This window comes from Tachyglossus aculeatus, chromosome 11, assembly GCF_015852505.1.
Source record: "Tachyglossus aculeatus isolate mTacAcu1 chromosome 11, mTacAcu1.pri, whole genome shotgun sequence".
Taxonomy (NCBI): Eukaryota; Metazoa; Chordata; class Mammalia; order Monotremata; family Tachyglossidae; genus Tachyglossus; species Tachyglossus aculeatus.
This window is the reverse complement of record NC_052076.1, coordinates 45,916,583-45,923,070: the sequence shown is the minus strand read 5'-3', so window position 1 is coordinate 45,923,070 and position 6,488 is coordinate 45,916,583. Positions and strand designations below refer to the sequence as shown.

Genomic DNA, 6,488 nt, shown 5'->3' with positions numbered 1-6,488 from the left:
TCTTATGCTGTCGAGTCACATCCGACCCATAGTGATGCCATGGACACATCTCTCCCAGAACACCCCATCTCCATCTGCAATCGTTCTAGTAGTGTATCCATTGAGTTTTCTTGGTAAAAATAAAGAAGCGATTTACTATTGCCTCCTTCCACGCAGTAAACCTGATTCTCTGTCCTCGACTCTCTCCCATGATGCTGCTGCCCAATGCAGGTAAGTTTTGACTTGTAGCAGATTGTCTTTCACTTGCTAGCCACTGCCCAAGCTAGGAATGGAATGGATAGGCCTCTGCTTGACTCTCCCTCCCAAAGTCGAGACTGCTAGAGTACTGGAAACTCTCCAGGAGTGACGCTTAGAGGTAACGAAGCACTTGGGAGGGTACAAAACAATAGAGTTGGTAGATGTGATCCCTGCTCTCACAGAGCTTACAGTCTAGTTGGGGAGGCATTAAAAGAAATTACAGATAGGAGAAGTGGCAAAAAATACAAGGAAAGTTACAAAAGAGCTGTGAGGTGGTTACCCTGAAGTTAACTGCTACATTTATCATCGCTTCTGATTTCCTGGAACTGCATTTACTGTTTCACAGTGACCGGGAATCTTATACGGTCTTCACTCCATGCCTCTAGTTCTATACCTTAAGCACTCAGTAAAGTGCTCTGCACACAGTAAGCGCTCAATAAATACAATTGAATGAATGAATGAATGAAATACCTGATCACCCTCTGCCTTTCCTTCCCCCTAGTGATCTGAGAGGACAGTGGTCCAGACCTGTGAATTCAAATTCGCACTGACTTGGAATGAGCGACTGAACAGTAGGTAGAGCCAATCCCAATTACTAAACCATTTTGGCAACCTAAAAAACAATGATTTCATTAGGAATGGAGGGATGGACCGTGTCCACCACTGGTTGGAGCTCCACCTATGGCGTTGATAATGCGGGGAAAGAATCAGAAAAATGCCACAGGCAGGCAGTGATGCTTGTGGGTTTGTCATCTGGAGGTAATCAAGAACATTTTCATGCCATGGCAACTGGCCTTTTGGGGTGGGGAGGGAAGGTGTGCTTTCATTTAAGGAGCTTTCCCCTATACCCTTCCGCATCACCTCAGCTCACCAAGCTACCCTACTTCCTCTCAGAAACCGAACGTTTCTTCGAAGTTGACTGTGGGACTCCAACCTGTTAGTGCTGGGGAATGGGGGTGGAGGGGGATGCTCAACTTGAAGCCAAAGAGTGGCTGATGTTAGTGTAAGAGGCTTTCCATAGAGACATTCCAGACAAATAGTGGTGCATGACTCAGAAATTCAGCATGTTTGCTTCCATCTCTCTTTCCTAAAATGACACCATTTGTGTGCTTAAGGGCAGGGAGGAGCAAAGTAGCTAGTGTAGGATAAGAATATACTTCCCTCAGAGGACCTGCCACCCCCATCCCCTTTCCACCATTCACCAAGTCCCCTCCTCTCCTCCAACCCACACATCCAGTGTTCAGGCGTACACAGATGTAGAAATATCCTGTCATGAACAAATAGACACAGACATTTGCAGGCAGAGACACGGACCTAAATATGCACAGACACACACCCATGCAGAGGTATTTATTGTTCAGGAACCCAAAGCTCTACGTGCCCATTCGTCTCCATGCTCACAGGCTCATGCCTTACTCTCTAACTGGTTATCGATCAAGAATTCCCTCTCTCCACCTTGTCTGCACCCCTTTTGAAAACAGAATCCCATTTCCTGTTAGAATGTGTTTATGTTTCACGTGGCCTCCCTGGCACTATTTTCCACTAAGTCTAGGGTTGCCATGCATACTAGATTTTTAGAGTGGAAGCTTCTTGTGGATAGGAAAAAAAGAGCAGCATGGTCTAGTGGATAGAGCATGGGCCTGGGGGTCAGAAGGACCTGGGTTCTAATCCTGGCTCTGTCACTTGTCTGCTGCATGACCTTAGGCAAGTCATTTCACTTTTCGGTACCTCAATTACTTCATCTGTAAATTAGTGATTAAGACTGTGAGTGCTTCGTGGAACAAGTAGCTTGTATCGACACCAACAATAACAACAACAATGATGGCATTTATTAAGTGCTTACTATGTGCAAAGCACTGTTCTAAGTGCTGGGGAGGTTACAAGGTGACCAGGTGATCACGGGGGGCTCACACTCTTAATCCCCATTTTAAAGAGGAGTCACTGAGGCCCAGAGAAGTTAAGTGACTTGCCCAAAGTCACACAGCTGACAATTGGTGGAGCCGGGATTTGAACCTGTGACATCTGACTCCAAAACTCCTGCTCTTTCCACTGAGCCACACTGCACCAGTGCTTAATATAGTTGCCTGGCACTTAACAAATACCATTAAAGAAAGGAAATGTGCCTTGAGTGGGCTTCTGGATATTTTTGTAGTACTTTATTCTTTGTATTTTCCTAAGCACATAGTATAGTGCATTGCACTCAGGAGAGGCTATTACTGTTATTAAATTGGGAACCTGTGAATCTCAGATACGGAGCTGTTCCGGGGATCATTGCAGGGAGAAGGTATTGGGAAGAGAAGGGATGTGTCCGGGTACCTGGAAGGAGAAGCAAGGACATAAACCACGCTTCTGCTTCTGTAACTCCCCTAAATCCCGAAGCCTACGTGGTAAAGGACATCCGGTACCCTTGTCTTTTCAACCACAAGATCCCTAGTTACACCTTAAAAGAGACAGTATTAACAGGACACCCATGGTTCCGGCTATTTATTGGTTCCATTCTTAGGATACTATCCAATGCAGCATCCTTACCCAACTCCTTACAGTCATTCAATCTGGGAATCCTACTAATGAAAAGAAAACAGAGGGAGGCTGAAAAGCAGAGGCCCAGGGTGTGGTAATCCAAGAAGGCAGGGCTGGAGACATGAATGAAACCTTTCATTGTGGTCCAGCCAAATGCAGTGGCACACGGGTTGAGGAATTCAAGAGCTCTGCACACCAAAACAGCCAGCGGAATACATTAGCAGAAATAGAGAGGCATAACTTTCATTTAATTCAAAGACTAAACCATCGCCTCACCTCACTCCCTCTCCTCTCCCAACCCGCCATTTCTGCTGCCCCGGTGAAGGGGAAGCAGCAGCACGCATGGATTCTGGTGTTACCGACATAGTGCTCAAACTTAGACACACCGAAACAGCTGTAAAAAATGTCACTCCTCTCCAAATCTAAACTGCTTTCTCCATATTTTTCCCTGTAATTATGTCTCAGAGGGGCAACTAAAATGTACATTTTTGTAGGTTCCATAATTTATTCAGAGCAATGACCCCACTAATAAATGGCCTTATTGATGCAGGTTTTTATGTAATTACGTATTCTACAATTGACCCATTTTACCTTGAAATACATTATGAACAAGCAGCATCCTATCTTTCAGTGTGTGGGCATATTTGGTACAAACTCTTCAATTCCCTAACGTGACTATGAATGATTCATTAACTTCCCATCCCTGGATAGCAAAACCTTTTAGCATTGAATTTTCTTTTCTTTTACCAAAGAGACAAGATTCCTTGGGATGATTTCTTTTCTAACTTGTTTATCTCAGCCTTTCCCCAATACTAGGATTTGTCTTCAATTTTACTGTTTTAAAGAAAAAAAATTAACCTTATCCTCTCTTCCTCTGGTGCTTTTCCAAAATGAACTCATCTTTCTTGACTTTCTGCAGGAAGAAAATGCTTAAGCAGTCTGACATCTTAGTTCTAATGGCTCTGTAGAAATATTTACATTTTTATTAAAAGGTTTACAATTATTTAGTGTGGCTCTGGTTTGTATCTGGAGACATAATTAAATTGTTAGCAGAGTGTTCAACTATACAACTCCAATATGAATCCAACCAAATATGTGGGTGACAATTTCTTGGAAATGCCTGTTCCTCCTCACACAGACTTTCAGCTCTATGTGGGATAGGGAATCAGTTGCATCTGAGTACTTTAATCTACCCCAGTGCTTAGTACAGTGAATGAATGGCACAAAGTAAGTGCTTAACAGATATCAGTTATTATTACTATTACTATTATTATTATTATTATTGTTATCTGTTCAGAAGCTGATGCACCACAAACTCTGTTTCCTAGTGACAGGTGTCTGTCAGCATCACATAAGTTTTGGCTACTGTCTCCATGGAGAGGCTAGGCTAGAAGCATGATGGAAAGAGAAAGCACCTTTCTCTCTCCAGAGGTGATTGTTTTCATTTTAGGAGGGCAATCCACTGAGATTGTAGAACAGTGTTTGGGAAGTGAGGTGAGGCAGCAAATGGGAAATTTCATATAGGCTAGAAAATTACTTTTGAATGGCACCTTTTTTTAAAAAAAGAAATGTACTGAATATGAGCAGGGCTTTCAGGGTAGGCAGGGAAGCAATGCTGCAGTAAGAGAGGGAAGGAGGAGAGGTTTAAAATACTCTCTGGGACCGGGTGGGGCAGAGGAAGGGTGGAGAAATGGGAAACTAGAACAAATATTTTGAACCAGTAGAAGCTAGGAGTAGTGCAGAGACAGTGTGCTGTTCTACAGTGGAGTAAAAGAGCTTTCTGATGTCTATGAGAGACCCTCTCATGGTGTCCTATTAGTGCAATGAGGTCAGTGGGCTCTGGAGGGTGGCACATCTTTTTGAGCCTCTTTATCCCAGCTAACAGTGGATACTTGCAAGATCAAAGGGAGGAAGTCCAGGAAAGACTCTCAATGGACTAAATCTACCACACTCTAAGGCATCAGCTGCTGCGGGGTTAGCACTAGGTAAGTCTTCCTGGAGCACACAAAATCAGTCTTTGGCAAATATGTGAATTCCTTCCCTTTTAGGCACTTTTTCCTGGTAGGACCAGACTCCACCACATCCTTTTTCCTGATGCACCTGTCAACACTGGAATACTGTTTTCAGAAAGAAGTTTGCTCCAGAGGTTAGCTCCATGTTAAGGATTCAGAACTCCCTAGTCCTATCTAGCACTATTTAATGAGAAAGTGTATGGCCTCTAGAATATTGCAATAATGTAGGGCAGTGAGAGATTGTCCTCAAGAGCTGAGTTAGGGCAATTACCGTGCTCCAATATTAACCCTCTTGAAGCTCTCAAAGTAGATTGAGATTGGAACCCCAAAGGATTTCCTCCCAGTTGTGGAAGCAGCATGGTCTAAGTGAAAGAGAGTGAAGTAGTGTGGTCTAGTGGATAGAGATGGTCCTGAGAGTCAGAAGGACCTGGGTTCTAATCCCAGCTCCACCACTTGTCTGCTGTGTGACCTAGGGCAAGTCACTTCTCTGTACCTCAGTTACCTCATCTGTAAAATGGGGATTGAGACTGGGCACCCTATGTGGGACAGGGGTTGTGTCCATCCTGATGATCTTGTATCTAACCCAGCACTTAGTACACTGCCTGGCACATAATAAGTGCTTAACAAATACCGCAATTATTATTGTTAATTATTAAAGAGCATTGGCCTAGAAGTCAGGAGACCTGGGTTCTAATTCCAGCACTACCACTAGCACTAGCACTACCACTGACTTGGGCAAGTCACTTAACCTCACTGGGCCTCAGTTTCCACCTCTCTAAATGATAGGAAGCTGCTCTCCCTACCTCTTTAGATTGTGAGTCTCGGATGGAACGAGGATTCTCCCTGATCACTCTACCTGCATTGACCCTAGTGCTTAGCACAATTTTCCACATGCATGAAGCACTTAATATTAACTAATAAAGATGATAAGATTTGGTTTGACCCAGTTCTGGATTTAGGCCCACGGTCTTAAGCAGGATTGGGTGCCTTTAGCAGGGGCAGAATTGTAGCATTTCATGTGCCAGGATTCTGTCAAGCTCTCTTTATAATGTCTCTTCACAGTTTTAGCTTTCTGGAACTATGAAGAAACCAACTGATGAAGGTATGCACAAAAGAAGGCTAATGGAATATATAAATAGGCATATGTCTATTCATATCATGAGTTGTCCTCCGGTTAGAAGATGATGTTGCCAAAGATGAGACTCCACCCAGGACTGTGAGCATCACTGAGACAATTTCTTGTAGCTTTGCACTTACAGTGCATGAAGATATGGTTGTTCATCTTTATTGGCTTGGGGCCATTCAGGTGAATATTTCTTAAACACCAAGTGTTAAGAGGGGAAAGGCATGTCTTACCATTAAAAGGACATGCTCTTGAGATGATTTTGCAGTGGTGGTGATGGTTTGTACTGAGCCATCCACACTCTCCCTGTGCCTAGTGGTCCACATTGTAAGATAGCTGGCAGAAAGAATGAGTGCTTGGAATATACCGAACAAAACACATTCATATACACACATACATCCAGAACAGGACCTGCACTGAAAGGGTATTTAGCATTCACATTGAGCCAAAAATTCAATTTAGTCTCACTTATTTTTGCTTTCTAGCTCATTGCCCTTCACCTGCTTTCTTTTCTGACCTTTTTTTTCTTTTTCAAAACTGAATGGCCTTAAATAACCATTTCTCCCTGAGGGGAAACAGCACATCATAGTAAAAGC

General features: G+C 43.4%; 1 non-coding gene across 1 annotated transcript; it reads right to left on the bottom strand.

The window, feature by feature from the left end:
* Positions 1–220: 220 nt before the first annotated feature.
* LOC119935355 lies at positions 221–358 on the bottom strand. The gene has a single exon (XR_005453239.1). It is a non-coding gene; the product is annotated as a small nucleolar RNA SNORA7 (small nucleolar RNA).
* Positions 359–6,488: the final 6,130 nt, after the last annotated feature.